This window comes from Anomaloglossus baeobatrachus, chromosome 5 (genome assembly GCF_048569485.1).
Source record: "Anomaloglossus baeobatrachus isolate aAnoBae1 chromosome 5, aAnoBae1.hap1, whole genome shotgun sequence".
NCBI lineage: Eukaryota > Metazoa > Chordata > Amphibia > Anura > Aromobatidae > Anomaloglossus > Anomaloglossus baeobatrachus.
In genome coordinates, this window is record NC_134357.1 from 416,037,640 (window position 1) to 416,056,552 (window position 18,913).

The 18,913-nt window shown below is 46.3% G+C and overlaps 1 protein-coding gene across 4 annotated transcripts in view; it reads right to left on the reverse strand.

Annotated features, from left to right (window-relative positions):
• Positions 1 to 18,913, reverse strand: part of KCNH6 (potassium voltage-gated channel subfamily H member 6) — a 410,680-nt gene that overhangs the window by 332,082 nt on the left and 59,685 nt on the right. The gene's annotated exons all lie outside the window — the stretch shown is intronic.

Below are 18,913 nucleotides of genomic sequence, written 5' to 3' on the forward strand. Positions count from 1 at the left end.
GGGAGGCTCACAGCAGAGGGGCAGGAGGCTCACAGCAGACTGGCAGGAGGCTCACAGCAGAGTGGCAGGAGGCTCACAGAAGTGAGGCAGGAGGCTCACAGCAGGAATCCAGGAGGCTCACAGAAGGGAGGCATGAGACCACGGGCCGGAGCTTTCCCACCCCTGATCTAGCTGAAGCAAGACAGGGGCCGTGGTAGGCGGGCCGGCGGGCTTGCGGCCGGCGGGTCTGTGGTCGGCGGGCTTGCAGTCGGCGGGCTTGCGGTCACCGGGGCCTGTGGTTTGTGGGTCTGCAGTCTGCGGGCTTGCAGCCGGCGGGTCTGTGGTTGGTGGACCTGTGGTCGGCGGGCCGGCGGGCTTGCGGCCGGCGGGTCTGTGGTTGGTGGGCTTGCGGTCGACGGGGCCTGTGGTTTGTGGGTTTGTGGTCTGTGGGCTTGCTGCCTGCGGGTCTGTGGTCGGCGGACCTGCAGTCGGTGGGCTTACGGTCGGGGCAACCATCCCTAAACATGGAGGGGTTTCAACATATCCACTGCGGAGACACCATCACGTGTTTCTCAACGCAGTGAAGTCAACAATGCTTGCTTAAGTAGTCTTTTACTAGGCATTGCCCCCACTAGCCAGATTCCTACTCCACACTGATGAGGGGCAAATACCCCGAAACGGCTGTCTGTGGATGGATACCATGTTTGGTATAGGTGGTCTCCTTGACTGGAGACTGCCCTTCCCGTGGTTGTTCCTTCCCGGTGAAAGACCTGGCTAGTTTCCTGCCAGCGTTGAGAAACACGTGATGGTGTCTCCGCGGCTTTCTTATTTGTAAACATGGAGGGGTTAACATCCAGCTGCCACTACATCTCCCCCGGGTGCCCCATAACAGCAGCTGTGGTGTCTCACCTCACCACACACCGTGGGTGGCGTCACAAACTTAATACAGCTTAGCCCGTACATCTACGTCCCCCCATTTATTCGGCATGTCCGCGAGACCCCCGGGTCCGGAGACCCTCGAGCCACCCCCTTAGAAGGACCGGACCCGAGCAGCAGCGGCTGCTGGCACGGGGGCGGCATAATAGTCCACTTGATAAGCTAGTGTCAGAGTTCCGGGATTTCCAGTTTTCTTCTGAAGAATCTTGCCCTTTGTTAACATGGAGTTTTCTGTTCTGTTGCCCTTCTTCCTGTTCATCTGTTTAAAAGCCCGCCCCTAAGCTTAGTCTAGTTGCCTGAGTATACTGCTTCCTGTCTACTCCTGCCCTGCTGCTCTTGGTTCCTGATTGCTATTTGGATCCTGTTGAAAACACCCGACACCGGCTCTGGACTTCACCTGGTCTCATCAAGCTGTGCCCGGACTCCGTTTGCCGTCTCTGGTCGGCACTTCTGCCCGGTTCCTCCCGTTTCATATCCACCCTAGGACTCACATCACGTATGGACATTTTTGGACTATACCTGTTGCCCTTTCGTGTCCTGGCTGCTGCGCATTTAGGCCTTCTGGGGTGATCGCCAGACAGTCCCTGTATAGGGGTTCGCTCCTGGTGGTCTCCCTGGGGGAGTCCGGTGCGCGGCCCCGGGAATTTCCCTTTGCTCTGAACCTGGCAGGTATTTACTGTGTTTATGTTCTACTGTGTTTATGTTCTGTTCTGTGTACATATTGTTGGTTGCATATTATAAAACTTCTTTGCACCAAGAACCCGTCTCTGGTTGTCATTGCCCTAACGCAATCGAAATCCTCAGTTCATACAATAGTATTACAGCTAGTATGTGATATCATGGCTGCTCGTCATTATGGGGAAGCCTGATTGGCAGCACAAAATTATATTAGCCCACTCTCTGATACTTCTCCAGTGCTAGAAATGGTGCTGGGAAAGGGTTTTTTTTGTGAATCATGAATTGAATATCAAAGTGTTAGAAATTTGACTCAAACTCGATCTTCTGTGGATCTATATGCTCGTCTCTAGTTTTTACCATCAAGCAATTTATCTTAAAACTACAGTTACCCTTTTTAAATGAAGTGTTTTCCCTGTAGCACTCTCCACTTCTGGTTTGGTTAGTAATTAGTGATGAGCAAGTGTGCCGGCAATGCTTGTTGCAAGATTGAGCTCGGAGCTCAGCCGGGTGCTTGTATACTTTGTCCGTCAAACAACAACCACAAAGCATAGGCTTGCCTCACTGCGTGATGTGTTCAGGCATCCTAGGGAGAGCCATGCGCAGTCTCTGAGGATGAAACAACGTTCTCGGACGTAGTGTAGCCAAAGGAAAAAAACACCCCGCCCTAACGCTGGAAATGCTCTGTTTATGGCTGGCTGTATGTGGGAAGAGACCCAAACGGACCAATCATTGACTTTCCATAATGCTCGTTACTCGCGTCGCACTCGTCCAAGCATTTGACCAGCTCGAATCGGGAACCAGCATTCGAGCATTTTAGTTCTCGCCCATCCTTATTACTAATCAATCAGTTGATTAAATTATATTTAGTCTACCCTTGATGAAGGATGGCTTACTGCACCTGCTCAACTTCATGTTGATTTCTATAGGCCACATTCAAGTCATTAGAGATCATCCATGCGTGCACAGTAGTAAGTAAAGTATAGTGAACAGTTTATTTTCTGCATACGCAGAGCATGGCACAGCTCAGCTCGGAACTGAAAACATTGGACTGCACAGACTCAACCGTACAATGACAAGGCGCAGGATAAATTTCAGGTTTGATACCGACATCCTGGAGTTTAGACATGGGAATTTTATACCACATGTTAATAGGAAAACCCTTTTAATGTCATTTAACCTAAGATTCACAGGCAAAATTGACTTAGAAAATGTTAAATTAGCTGTTTCTATTAATGTGACCCTTTAATAATATACATTTTCTACCATTCTATCATGTTTGTATAGTTGTTAACAGTACAGTGGATACATTATTTTTTAGAATTTTACCAATGTATTTTAGTCTTTTATATTTTCCTCTTTCATAGATCTTGCAGGTATATTAATGCATTTTTAGTAATACTATTTTTCTCTCATTAAAAAGAATATATCATCTATAGTTAGATATAATGAATTATAGATAGCTGAGATCTATGGCTTGTTAAATTGCACTGCTCTCAGTCGTGCCGTGGGCTCATCATGTCATTAATGGGCGACACCAAAAACTTAAAGTCTTTTATCATTCTCGATTAAGCGTTCTGGAGAACAGTCCATGGCTATGTCTCTCTGTTAATATATCGTACGTTTAAAGGGAAAGCGTAATCAAAAATGACCATATTGTCTAAATCAAGTTTTTAATTATGTAAATGTACATATGTAATTTTTTTTGTGTTAGTTTTCCATATTATTATCTAGATAGAAAAAAAAAATCTAAATTTTCAAACTGGCCACTAGGTCTTGTATTATTAGCTACACTGGCCATTCTTGTCTCACATTTCCTGTATTTTTTTTCTCTTTAATGCTGTCTCATTATTATAACATATACCTCTGGCAAAATTTAAGAGACCACTTCCAAATGTTCCAGTTTTTTTGATTTTTCTCTCTATAGGAATAGTTTTGAGTGAAATGTAAATTGTTCTTTTAGTCTATAAACTACTGATGTGGCGCCCCTGAGGCTTCCGTCGCCACAGGAACATTGCACCCCATCCAGCGGTGTGATGTACCATTCTGGGTAAGGAAAGGAGTGAACGCTGGTCCCCAGGCAAATTTACACTACACCCATTGTTAGGTACACACTGGGACCAGGGACAGTGGCAGTAACCCTCCCATGCTGCATGCTGGGAGGGGCCATAAAGACCCATCCCTACTCCTATAGGGTACAGCTTAGCAACTGGGGAGGTGGGAGGAGCCACCAGAGAGCAGACAGAGAAAGGAAGGTCAAGTTTAGTCAGAGATAGAGAGAGAGGGGAGAAGGAGGAGGTCTGCGGGAGGCAGACGAGAAGGAGAAGCAGAAAGAAAGCTCTAGTCAGACAGGAGCTAAGAGAAGAAAGTGACGCTTCCTGGTGAAGAACCTGGGACTCAGAGGGTCCAGGTGACACCAAGCAGAGGAAGAGAAGGGATTCCAGGGCCACAGAGAGCTTTTGAGCTGGTGGCCTGTTCCACAGGAACATCGGTGGAGGGATCAAGCTGCAACAGGGGACGGTCCCTAGAAACCGAAGGAGTGAAAAATCATCTCCAACAGTAAAAACCGAGGCCATGGAAAGTTGCAAACTTCCAGGGCCACAGCCCACAGCAGAACCTCTAGAAAAGGGGCAAATAACCGTCAGGCGAGCTCCCAGCCCGGAGGCTGTTGTGGAGGCCGAGCCAGGTTCATCCTACAAAGGCAAGGTTTAATCAGACAGCTGCAGACAGAGACACCTGAGAGAAGGGTACCGGCTTTCATTCCAGGAATTACCCAAGATCGGCGGAGGTCCCTGACAGTGGGTCTCAGCAGTCCAGAGGCACCAGTGTGCTTAAGCCCAGGAAGTGTGAGTAAAGACCTTGGAATTGCACCCTCTGGTGTTGTCTCAGTTATTGTCGCCTGCATAGACTTTCACCACACCATAGACTCTCACGAGCACCAACTGTGCCCCGGGGTATCGCTCCACCTGTGGGGAGCAGTACCATCATTGCTGCCATTCCATCACCCCGGAGGCCTCATACAGCAGCGGCAGCTTAATAGCTGCATACCACAGGTGGCGTCACGAACACAAACTTTATTCACCCCAAGTCACTAGCCATATTTAATTGACACCCACCAGGGCCACGGAGTCGGGCCCCGCCACCACTGACGAACCCCGGACTAGTCCGGCCCGGCACCGGGTGTCCCATAGCCCTGGGGTGGGCGAGTCACTGACAACATGTCTCTGAATTTCCAAGCAATACATTTTGTATTTATTTTCTGAAAATGAGAAATGGTCAAAATAACAAAACAATGCATTGCTTTCAGACCACAAATAATGCAAATAAAACAAGTTCACAATCATTTAGAAACAATACTAATAATGTTTAACTCAGGAAGAGTTCAGAAATCAATATTTTGTGGAATAACCATGATTTTTAATCACAGCTTTCATGCGTCTTGGCATACTTTCCACAAGTCTTTCACACTGCTTTTGGGTAACCTTATACCACTCCTGGTGCAAAAATTTAAGCAGTTCTTTGTTTGATGGCTTGTAACTATCCATCTTCCTCTTGCTTACATTCCAAAGGTTTTCAATGAGGTTCAGGTCTGGCGATTGGGCTGGCCATGACAGGGTTTTGATGTGGTGGTCCTTCATCCACACATTGATTGACATAGCTGTGTGGCATGGCGCATTGTCAAGCTGGAAAAAAAACAGTCTTTAGAATTGGGGAACATTGCCTAAGCAAAAAGAAGCAACTGTTTTTCTAGGATAACCTTGTATGCGGCTTGATTTATATGTCCTTCGCAAAGTTTAATCTGCCAATTGGACCATAAAGGACTAGAGTAAGGTAATCTTCTCTGATGAGTCTAATTTTCAGCTTTGCCCAACACCTGGCTATTTAATGGTTAGATGGAGACCTGGAGAGGTGTACAAGCCACAGTGTCTTGCACCCACTGTGAAATTTGGTAATGATCTGGGGATGCTTCAGCAAGGCTGGAATTAAGCAGATTAAACTTTGCGAAGGATGTATGAATCAAGCCGCATACAAGGTTAAACTGGAAAAACAGTTGTTTCCTTCTGCTCAGGCAATGTTCCCCAACTCGGAGGACTGTTTTTTTCCAGCAGGACAATGCGTCATGCCACACAGCTAAGTCAATCAATGTGTGGACGAAGGACAACCACATCAAAATCCTGTCATGGCCAGCCAAATCTCCAGACCTGAACCACATTGAAAACATCTGGAATGTAATCAAGGGGAAGATGGATAGTCACAAGCCATCAACAAAGAATTTTTGTGCCAGGAGTGGCATAAGGTCACCCAAAAGCAGTGTGAAAGACTAGTGGAAAGCATGCTAAGACGCATGAAAGCTGAAATTAAAAATCGGGGTTATTCCACAAAATATTGATTTCTGAACTCTTCCTGAGTTAAAACATTATTAGTATTATTGTTTCTAAATGATTATGAAGTTTTCTTTGCATTATTTGAGGTCTGAAAGCAATGCATTGTTTTGTTATTTTGACCATTTCTCATTTTCAGAAAATAAATACAAAATTTATTGCTTGGAAATTCAGAGACATGTTGTCAGTAGTTTATAGAATAAAATAACAACTTACATTTTACTCAAAAATATACCTACAGTGCCTTGCGAAAGTATTCGGCCCCTTTGAATTTTTCAACCTTTTCCCATATTTTAGGCTTCAAACATAAAGATAAAAAAAAATAAATTTTATGGTGAAGAATCAACAACAAGTGGGACACAATTGTGAAGGTGAACGATATTTATTGCTTATTTTAAACTTTTATAAAAAATAATAAACTGAAAATTGGGGCGTGCAATATTATTCGGCCCCTTTAAATTAATACTTTGTACAGCACAAGTCGCTTGGGGTATGTGTCTATCAGTTTTGCACATTGAGAGACTGAAATGCTTGCCCATTCTTCCTTTGCAAACAGCTCGAGCTGAGTGAGGTTGGATGGAGAGCATTTGTGAACAGCAGTTTTCAGCTCTTTCCACAGATTTTTGATTGGATTTAGGTCTGGACTTTGACTTGGCCATTCTAACACCTGGATACGTTTATTTGTGAACCATTCCATTGTAGCTTTTGCTTTATGTTTTGGATTATTGTATTGTTAAAAGGCAAATCTCTGTCCCAGACTCAGGTCTTTTGCAGACTCCAACAGGTTTTCTTCAAGAATGGTCCTGTATTTGGCTCCATTCATCTTCCCATCAATTTTTACCATCTTCCCTGTCCCTGCTGAAAAAAAGCAGGCCCAAACCATGATGCTGCCACCACCATGTTTGACAGTGGGGGTGGTGTGTTCAGGGTGATAAGCTATGTTGCTTTTACACCAAACATATCGTTTGGTATTGTGCCCAAAAAGTTCAATTTTGGTTTCATCCAACCAGAGCACTTTCTTCCACATGTTTGGCATGTCTCCCTAGCGTGGCTTGTGGCAAACGTTAAACAACACTTTTTATAGATATCTTTGAGAAATGGATTTCTTCTTGCCACTCTTCCATAAAGGCCAGATTTGTGTAGTGCAAGACTGATTGTTGTCCTATGGACAGACTCTCCCACCTCAGTTGTAGATCTCTGCAGTTCATCCAGAGTGATCATCGGCCTCTTGGCTGCATCTCTGATCAGTTTTCTCCTTGTTTGCGATGAAATTTTCGAGGGACGGCCGGGTCTTGGTAGATTTGCAGTCGTATGATTCGCCTTCCTTTACAATATGATTGCTTGCACAGGGCTCCTTGGAATGTTTAAAGTTTTGGAAATCTTTTTGTAAGCAAATCCAGCTTTAAACGTCTCCACAACAGTATCACGGACCTGCCTGTTGTGTTCCTTGGTCTTCATGATGCTATCTGCGCTTTAAATAGAACAGTGAGACTATCACAGAGCTGGTGCATTTATACGGAGACTTGATTACACACAGATGGCTTATATTTATCATCATCAGTCATTTAGCACAACATTGGATCGATCATTCAGAGATCTTCAATGAACTTCTGGAGTGAGTTTGCTGCACTGAAAGTAAAGGGGACGAATAATATTGCACGCTCCAATTTTTAGTTTATTCTTTTTTACAAAAGTTTATAAATTGTTTCTCTTTATGTTTGAAGCCTGAAATGTGGGAAAAGGTTGAAAAATTCAAGAGGGACGAATACTTTTGCAAGGCACTGTAAAAAGAGAAAAATCAGAAAAACTGACAATTTTGCAGTGGTCTTTTAATTTTTGCCAGAGCTGTATATATATAGTTGAGAACATAGAATCCACTATTCATAATAGGAGGCTATAGCTCACTTCCTCTCCCTCACTGCACAATGACTTTTGTCTATATTAGTGCATTATCTAAAGGTGCTATTGACCTGAATTTCTCACTAGATGTGGATAACAACTCATCCAATTCACACAGGCAAAGAGATCATACCATAGATGTTGTAGGGGTTAATAAAGTGGTAAAAGAGGGTGTTTTTTTCTATTTGATTTCAAATAAAGGATTTTTTCGGTGTTTGTGTTTATTTACTTTACCTTACAGATTAGTAATGGGGGGGTCTCATAGATCCTCCACGTTGCTAATCTAGGGCTGAGTGAAAGCTATGGGCAGTTATTAACCCCTTATTACCCCGATTACCACCACACCAGGGCAAACGGGAAAAGCCAGGTAAAGCACCGGGACTGTCAAAGCTAATGGATGCAACAATTCTGGGAGCCTGCAGGCTGCTATTTTTAAGAGATTTCTTTCTAGAGAATGCCAAGAGTGTGCAAAGCAGTAATCAAAGCAAAAGATGGCTACGTTAAATTGTCAGTTGTTTCACACTTTTTTGTTAAGTATTTCATATTCCACATGTGTTAATTCATAGTTTTGATGCCTTCAATGTCAATCTTCAATTTGCAGAGTCATGAAAACAAAGAAAACTCTTTGAATGAGAAGGTGTGTCCAAACTTTTGGTCTGTACTGTGTATATATATATATATATATATATATATATATATATATATATACATATATATATATATATATTGTGAGACTGTAACCGTAGTTGTCTATGACGGCCGGTACGTCTCGCCCCGGTTGTGCTCCCTCCATGTATAGAAAGCGACTCCACTCCAGGGTTAATGCTGTTTCCCTGCAGGCTGAAAGGAGGGTTAAAAGGAAACAGGAACATGGGCGTTGGTCCCTAGTGTGAGGGAGTGAACACAACTCCCTGAGTTTCTGCCAGAGAAACACATGTGTGCTGTTTTGGACTTTTGTTTGTGCAATAAACCGTGTGCTGTGACCATTGGTGCCTGGATCCCGTGTCTTCTGCCGCGCAGCCGACCACGCTACCTCACAGATGGTGGAGAACGCGGGCATGCCAACCCGGTGAGGTGTAGCATCCATCCCTGGTGACCCAGTAGCGCATGTCCTGGATTCGAGCGGTTATACTACAGCCCAAGCCCGGCGACGTCATGGAGGACATACTAAAGCATCTGGCTCAGGCTAATGCACAGCAACAACAGACCATTGCACACCTGCTCCGGTCGTTGGATCGTCAGCAGCAATCTTTGCAATTGCAGGAACAAAGGCACCAAGAACAGATGGTTCTCCTGGCCAAGACGATCCGTGCCGGACCGGCAGCAACAACCCCGAGACCGGGTGACGACGGCAGCGTCCGGAAAACGGTGAGACAAGCTTTGCAAAAGATGACCCCGGGGGATGATGTGGAAGCGTTCCTGGCAGTGTTTGAGTGGGTGGCCGAGCGGGAGAAGCTGCCGACCCCCCAGTGGGCTGAGGTATTGTCGCCCTATCTGACGGGGGAGAAAAGGAAGGAATTCCAGCAACTTCAGGAGAAAGTAGAATTTTCTTAAAAAACAGTTTCTTTATTGGTAATAAAAATATTAATATTCCATCCAAGCAAGACAAAAAATGAAGAGGCAAGACAATGGAGCTGTTTCCTACGCGTTTCAACCTGAATAGGTCTTAATCATGGAATGCATGCTCAGGCGGTGTGTACCGCGGACCTTGTCTCCCCGGAGACTGAGCCCCACTTGTGCCAAATACAGGTGAATGGATGTCCGGTTACAGGCTTGTTGGATTCCGGAAGCTTAGTGACCCTTGTGCGATCAACCCTAATGGCTGAAGTAGAGGCCACAGGACGTACAGTGGGGGTGGTTTGCATACATGCGGACCGCCGAGACTATCCCACGGGGGTTGTCACCATCACAGCACCCTGCGGTCAGGTGCAACATGAGGTGGGACTTATGAACACTCTTCCCTATGACGTGATCCTAGGAAGGGATCTGCCGTATTTTTGGACTCTATGGAAGGGGCCTCCTAAGTCCCCTCAGGTATTGGACAGTCCGGGACCTGAGCCCGACAATCCCGAATCCGGGACGCCTGCCGTAGGGGTCCCCATGATAGGGACAGAATGTGAACCAGATAGGTCGCCCCTAGAGGTATTGGCAGGAGAGGCTGAGATGGTCGAGCCCATCCCGGAGTTGGAGGCGTCCCCGGATACGTTTGGGACAGCCCAACTCCAGGACCCTACATTAATACATGCCCGGAGTCGAGTGACAGTGGTTGACGGGGTGGCACAGCTGCCCGGTGCCCAGGTAAGGTACCCCCATTTCGCTCTTAAGCAGGATTTACTCTACCGGGTAGATGAAATACGGGACGTGGGGGTAGAGCAGTTAGTGGTGCCCCAGCCGTATCGCCGGCGGGTCCTCGACTTGGCTCATAAAGACCTGATAAGTGGCCACCTAGGGGTCAAGAAAACGCAGGAGCGAATATTGCAAAGGTTCTATTGGCCCGGGGTCTTTGGGGAGGTAAAACGGTTCTGCGAAACCTACCCGGAGTGTCAGCTTACCGCACCCCTGGCCCACTTTCGCAGTCCGTTGGTACCGTTACCCATTATAGAAGTCCCTTTTGAACGGATAGGGATGGATCTGGTGGGGCCCCTCGTAAAGTCCGCTCGAGGGCACCAACACATCCTAGTGATCGTTGACTATGCCACCCGGTATCCAGAGGCGATACCTCTCAGACATACTGCGGCGAAGCTTATAGCTCGGGAGTTGTTTGCTGTGTTCTGCCGGGTGGGGTTGCCCAAGGAGATCCTTGATTTGAGATTTCCAAAGACGGGAAAGACTGGGATATGATGCTTCCCTATTTGATGTTTGCCATCCGAGAGGTGCCACAGGCATCCACGGGGTTTTCGCCTTTTGAGTTGTTATACGGGCGACATCCCCGGGGATTGTTGGACCTGGCAAAGGAAACATGGGAACAGGAGCCCACCCCCCATAAAAGTGTGATTGAACACATTTTAGGAATGCAGAACCGCATAAGCGCGGTCATGCCAATTGTGAAGGAGCATTTACAGGAGGCTCAGGCCGCGCAAAGCGGCCGCTACAATAGACAAGCTACCGTGCGGACCTTTAACCCCGGGGATCGGGTGTTGGTATTGGTCCCCACGGCCGAGAGTAAATTTCTGGCTCAGTGGCAAGGCCCCTACGAGATAAAGGAAAGAATCGGGGTGGTCAACTATAAGGTATTGCAGCCCGGTAGGCGGAAACCTGAACAAATATACCATGTCAACCTGATAAAACCTTGAGAGAGGGGAGCCAGCATGATCTGGTCCGCCTTTATCAATGGTTGCTGGTTGGCACTGGGAGGATCAGTTCTGATATAGTCCTGGTATGGTGCAGAGCTTGCTCCACATGCTGGGACCTGGGCTGGTCTCTATCCACAAGTGCCTTTTTTGCAACATAGAAGCGGTTATATACAGGTTACAGGTATGTGTGCTCTATTATGGTTCTGCTTTTAACTTTATCTAGGAGGCCGCATGGCACATGAAATACAGAATGTAGAGTAGGACCCCCCTATTGAGATTTGCCGTGACGTTGGCAGGGGTGGCTCAAAAAATTGATCAATTATTTGCTAAAAATCTCATTTTTTTTTATTGTAGTACAGTTGGAATAAATCTGTGAATTTTCACTTTTTATATGATGCATGCCAATTTCAGATCGTGCTGGTTCCCTTTTTTTCTAAAACCTTGGCAGGAACGGGAAAGCCTGATGGTTGATTTTTCCCCATCTCCCTCCTCTTCGGGTCGTTCAAACCTGGCTCCAGCGACCTCCGGAGAGGACGAACCGGAAGTAAAGATTGGAGAAGCCCTCACCAAGCAACAGAGGCGAGAGGCCAGACGGCTGGTTCAGCAGAACCCCGATGTCTTCTCCGAGCTGCCTGGTAGGACCAGTCTGATACGACATGACATTGTCACCGAGCCTCACCTGAAGGTACGCCTGAAGCCATACCGGGTGCCGGAGGCTCGAAGACAAGCCATATCAGAGGAAGTGAAGACAATGCTACGCCTGGGGGTCATCGAAAAATCCCGGAGTGAATGGGCTAGTCCCATTGTCCTAATACCAAAACCCGATGGCTCCTTAAGGTTCTGCAATGACTTTAGGAGATTGAACGAAATATCCAAGTTCGATCTCTACCCCATGCCCCAGGTGGATGAGCTGATTGATAGGCTGGGACAGGCGCGATATTTCACCACGCTCGACCTGACCAAGGGGTACTGGCAGGTGCCACTGACTGAGTCCGCCAAGGAGAAAACCGCTTTTGTTACGCCGGAGGGTCTCTTCCACTATGTTGTCTTGCCTTTTGGGTTACATGGCGCTCCGGCCACATTCCAGAGGTTGATGGACTTGGTGCTGGAACCCCACCAGGCGTATGCATCAGCGTACCTTGATGACATCATTATTTACAGCTCTGAGTGGCAGACCCACTTGGAACAGGTACAAGCGGTGGTGAACGCGCTCCGAACAGCCGGATTGACAGCCAATCCCAAGAAATGTGCGTTGGGGCTCACGGAAGCCCACTACTTGGGCTAGGTAATAGGCCAAGGAGTGATTAAGCCCCAAATTAACAAAGTTGAGGCGATCCAGAAGTGGCCTAGACCCCTGACCACGAAGCAGGTCAGGGCCTTCCTGGGTATCTTGGGGTACTACAGGAGGTTTGTAAAAAATTTTGCTGGACTATCAGCCCCCTTGACGGACCTTCTCAAAGGCAAGAAGTCCGTCATGGTGCGCTGGACTCCGCAGGCCGAGGACTCCTTCCGGGCCCTGAAGGGGGTCCTGTGCGGACAGCCCGTTCTTGTCAACCCTGATTTCCGGAAGGAGTTCGTAGTACAGACTGACGCCTCTGAGGTCGGCCTGGGGGCAGTGCTGTCTCAGGTGGTTCAGGGGGAGGAACACCCCGTCACCTTCTTAAGTAGGAAGCTCACCCCTCCCGAGCGGAATTATAGCGTAGTGGAGAAGGAGTGCCTGGCGATCAAGTGGGCCTTGGAGTCCCTACGCTATTACCTGCTGGGACGGCAGTTTCGCTTGGTGACTGATCACTCTCCACTGGTCTGGATGAGGTCCGCCAAGGAACGGAATGCCCGGGTTACCCGGTGGTTCCGTTCTCTACAGAACTTCTGGTTTATGGTTGAACACCGGGCTGGTAGGTTGCAGGGCAACGCCGATGCCTTGTCCCGCGGCCCGTGTTTGATGGCGGGAGTTCAACCCCGCACGCTTGAACTGAGGGGGGGGGGTATGTGAGACTGTGACCGGGGTTGTCTATGACGGCCGGTACGTCTCGCCCCGGTTGTGCTCCCTCCATGTATAGAAAGCAACTCCACTCCAGGGTTAATGCTGTTTCCCTGCAGGCTGAAATGAGGGTTAAAAGGAAACAGGAACATGGGCGTGGTCCCCTAGTGTGAGAGAGTGAACACAACTCCCTGAGTTTCTGCCAGAGAAACACATGTGTGCTGTTTTGGACTTTTGTTTGTGCAATAAACCGTGTGCTGTGACCATTGGTGCCTGGATCCCGTGTCTTCTGCCGCGCAGCCGACCACGCTACCTCACTATATATATATATATATATATATATATATAAAAACAACTTTCTGTGCACAGGTTCAGGCATTTGAGCATCTTTTAAACACTTCAGGTTTCAAAAACCACCAAGCGGTTAAAAGAAGTGACCTACCATTCTTATGGTGTTTTCCACTCGGAAAACCCTCTGTACTTTACAATGCAGATCAATGGGAAGGCTCGAAAGAGGCCCGGACATCTTTTGTTGCGTTTTACCATCCGTTTTTCTTAAAAGCACAGTAAAATATGTGACAAAAACAATGGGAAGACACAAAAAAACCCAAATATGGTCAAAACCATAGAAAAAATACCCAGGAAACTACTGTAAAACTATACAGAAAATAGGTGCGGAAAAAACCAACATGGTTTTCAACATCTTCTCCTTAAAAAACATGGCTATTTTGCTTAAGTTTAAAATACCTTGCGTGCACATACCCTTCGGTTTCCTGCTTTTGAAAACCCATTCCTGCATTGTTTGTTTGTTTTATTCACTCTCCCCAGGTCTGCGATTGTCTGTAGCGCTGATGTCACATCACAATGACAGCCCTGCAACCAATCAAGGAGCTCAGCAGCTAACTGATTGGCTATAGCGCTGCTGATGTGATGTCAGAGATACAAACAATTATAGACACCAGATGCAACAGCAGTTTGTATTTTTTTACAAAAAGGATGCATCAGGCAACAATTGGATGTGAATACTCAGCCTCATGTAGCGAGTACTTACATTAAATCATCACTCGAACCAAGTTTTGAATATCTGAGGAGGATTTGGAGAATTTCTGCCGAGTTTCTGCTTCAAAAAAATATGTGTAAACATATGATAATTTACACTGTTTTTGGAGAAGAAACTGAGCAGAATATTGCCAAATTTTCCTCATAATCTCAGAACAAAGTTTTGAGGATTTTTAAGCTTTCCCATAGCTATGAAACTTGTTTCGGATTGGGAAATGTGTACAAGTTCAGGACCACCGTCAGCACATAAATACAGTGCCAGAACCACCATCAGCATATGAATGCCGCACCAGAACCATCATCAAAACCATGAATGCAGCACCAGAGCCACCATCAGCACATAAATGTAGTGCCAGAACCAAAACCAGCACATGAATGCAGCACCAGAAACATCATCAGCACATGAATACAGCAAAGGAACCACCATCAGCACATGAATGTAGAGTCAGAATAACCATTAGCACCTGAATGCAATGTCAGAACCACAGTCAGCACATGAATACAGCGCAAAAACCACCTTCAGTATATCAATAAATGACCATACTCAGACCCTGTAGAATTGTATCACGTGAATCTACAACTCACAGTTTGTGCTTAACAATAGTAAGGAGATGTTGGGAGTTGTTATTAATAATTATCAGACTGCGAACCATACAGGAACCAACTGTTAAGACGCAGGCAGTATCAGAAATAAACATTTACATTCAGGTACATTCTAGATTACATCGTCTCTAATCGGAGTCATTCCCGTCCCTTTTGTCTCTACGCAGTACAGATGCCATGATGAGATGCCATGCCCACAGCTTGTCTCTGGAGACCTCCCTCTTTGTTCTTCAGCAGCACTTCCTAACACAGCACCTTTAAAAATAAAAGTATCCTTATACTGCCTCATAAATATAAATATCTCCCATGTTGAGCCGCTGAATAAATAATTGCCGTGCTTCATTCACAAAATATCTGCAACCACATACACACTGCCCTTATCAAAAATATGCCTCCCCACTGCCCCTCCCAAAATATATCCTCCATGCTGCCCCTCTCTATAATATACCCCCATGCTGCCTCTCACCATAATGTCACACCATGCTGCCTCTCCATAATATCACCCATGCTGTCACTCTCCTTAATATACGGCCTATGCTACCTCTTGCCGTAATATCCCCCCACACTGCTCCTCTCCATAATATACCCTTACATTGACCCTCTCCATAATATCCCCACACTGCCCCTCTTAACACTGTCCCCCACACTGCTATTCTCCATAATATGCCCACACACTGCCTCTTGCCATAATATCCCCCACACTGCCCCTCTGCATAATGTCCACCCACACTGCCCCTCTCCATAATATCCCCCACACTGTGCCTCTCTATAATGTCCATCACACTGCTCCTCTCCATAATATCCCCCACACTGAACCTCTCCATAATGTCCCCCCACACTGCCTCTCTCCATAATGTCCCCACACACATCACATTGCCCCTTTCTATAATGTCCCCCCACACTGCCCCTCTCCATTATATCCCCCACACTGTTCCACTCTATAATATCCCCCACACTGCCCCTCTCCAAAATGTCCCCTCCCACTGCCCCTCTCCATAATGTCTCCACACACAGCACACTGCCCCTTTCCATAATGTCCCCATACACTGCCCTTCTCCATAATGTCCCCCCACACTGCCCCTCTCCATAATGTCCCCACACACAGCTTCTCTCCATATTGTCCCCCTACAATGCCCCTCTTCATAACATACCCACCACACTGACTATCTCCATAATTTCCCCCCACTGCTCCTCTGAAAAATATCCCCCTATTTTGCCCCTCTCCAAAATATTTCTTTCCACAATGTCCTTTTGTAAAATATCCCCTAAACACACATACATACTTCCCCTCTGAATAAAGTATTCCCCTACTGCCTCTCCCAAAGCTGTTTCCCTTTCACAAATGTTTCCCCATTATGTGCCCTAAGCCCCTCCTCACTCATTCACAGTGATTAAACGTTTCATATTCTGCTCCTCCATTGACTGCTTACCGATTCCTGACGTGTCTCCACGGCGCAAGCAGTAGTGTGAAGAAGTCAGCAAGGTGCTGACCTCATCACGCTGCTGCACATCGGGACCCCAGTCCCAGCCCTACACTGTTCAAATATATTTACGGCTGAGAGACGCAAATATATTTGATCAGAAAGGTGGGAGCTACGGTCATCCCCATTCTCCTCAGCAGCATATATTCCGGGCAGCATTAGTTTGCCTTTTGCACACGATCATAGAGCAGGGCGGCACAGGGTAGCACAACGCGCTGTCACCTGGTCCTGCTGGTTTCAGCTGTGCAGTGCGATCATGTGCACAAGTCAAACTAATGCTGCCCAGGAATCCCTACCTCTTTCCAACCATTTAGAGATAAGTGACCTTAAACTGACAAGCAAGCACATCTCTAATAAAAAAAAAAACACAACGAGATTAACGTAACCATTGCTCCATGCTGAAAAAATTCAATAGTCTTTAGTTCATAGCCTGCTCCTCAAAAGATCAAATACAGCGGGTTCACCACAAGGTACAAGCAATCAAGAAGCCTTATGAATAGAAAGGCCAGATTAGACTTTGTCAAAAACATCTAAAGAATCCGCCCAGTTTTGGAAAAAGCATTCTTTGAACGGATGAAACTAAGATCATCCTGTCCCAGAATGACAGGAAGAATAAACGGAACGACCCAGGGATGCAGTCTCAAGGTCTTTACTCACTGTAGCAAGTTTCAAGGTAACATGACTAGTCAGTGACCACCTTTGGAGTGCTGGGTTCCACTGTTATGGGCTCCAGTCGATCCCGGGTAGTTCGGAGGTTAAGACCGATGCACCCTTCTAATGTTCCTTCCCTGGTCATCTTCCTGGGCTGATTCCTCTCACGCCTGTCTCGCGCCTACGCACACAGTGCCCTGAGCCAGTGTCCACGGACCCTGTCGGGTGGCTTGAAGCTCTATTCCTTGGCCCTATGTGGTCACCTTCCAGCGTATTCATGTGCAGAGTTGGCTTTGGTACTAGATGTGTCCTCAGACTCCGGCTTTACTAGATGAGCACGTTGGTTCTTCTAGTCTAGGAACCGGATCCCCGTCTGCGGCCAAGCATCTCCACTCCAATATGTCGTATGTGGAACGAGTAGAGGTACGTTATTCCCATTAACAATATTTTATTAAAGATATAAAACACACCAACAGTGTAAAAATAGACCAACAGGTCACAGTGTAATAAATACAGTAAACACATGCAGAATATAAAATTCCAATTTCTGTGGGACCAGAGGGCTCAAGACTTAACTTGGAAACAGAAATACATTCAGGCAGCGCCACAATTAGGAAGTTTTGGATGCTTGCTGTCCATGAACGTCCAGATAATGTAAGTCAGTGCTCTCCAGGCGTCCCCTGGTTTCTTGTAAAATCAAGGAATGGCAACTATTTCATTCAGTTTAGCAGAAGTGAGCCATTAGATTCAAGATTTACATCAGTCTCCACCTCGACGCGTTTCCCCACATAATAAATATGTGGTTCATCAGGAGGCTACAAAACAGATAAGCTCTATCAGCAACAGGTTGGAAAAAATGTTCACCTAGATTGCACACTCATACATTACATCACAAATAGGCATGTAAGATAACAGAACAACACAGTAATACAAAACAGTAATACAATAGTACTTGCCCAGGGAGAAAGGGGTATTTAGATGTGCAGATCCATGGCGCCCATCACACAGGATCCACGGCTAGTCAGACAATGCTGAAGGAAATGTACTGCCATAGTCCAAAGAGGCGTCATGGAACTGCACATCACTTAGAGATTTAAATAGCCCACGGTCTTCTGATCAGCTGTAGGCGGTCAAGGCAATCAAGCTGATGCCGATATCGCCACATGTGCGCATGCCTAATAAAATGCGCACACCTGAGAAAAGGTTTTTCTCAGGTGTGCGCATTTTATTAGGCATGCGCACATGTGGCGATATCGGCATCAGCTTGATTGCCTTGACCGCCTACAGCTGATCAGAAGACCGTGGGCTATTTAAATCTCTAAGTGATGTGCAGTTCCATGACGCCTCTTTGGACTATGGCAGTACATTTCCTTCAGCATTGTCTGACTAGCCGTGGATCCTGTGTGATGGGCGCCATGGATCTGCTCATCTAAATACCCCTTTCTCCCTGGGCAAGTACTATTGTATTACTGTTTTGTATTACTGTGTTGTTCTGTTATCTTACATGCCTATTTGTGATGTAATGTATGAGTGTGCAATCTAGGTGAACATTTTTTCCAACCTGTTGCTGATAGAGCTTATCTGTTTTGTAGCCTCCTGATGAACCACATATTTATTATGTGGGGAAACGCGTCGAGGTGGAGACTGATGTAAATCTTGAATCTAATGGCTCACTTCTGCTAAACTGAATGAAATAGTTGCCATTCCTTGATTTTACAAGAAACCAGGGGACGCCTGGAGAGCACTGACTTACATTATCTGGACGTTCATGGACAGCAAGCATCCAAAACTTCCTAATTGTGGCGCTGCCTGAATGTATTTCTGTTTCCAAGTTAAGTCTTGAGCCCTCTGGTCCCACAGAAATTGGAATTTTATATTCTGCATGTGTTTACTGTATTTATTACACTGTGACCTGTTGGTCTATTTTTACACTGTTGGTGTGTTTTATATCTTTAATAAAATATTGTTAATGGG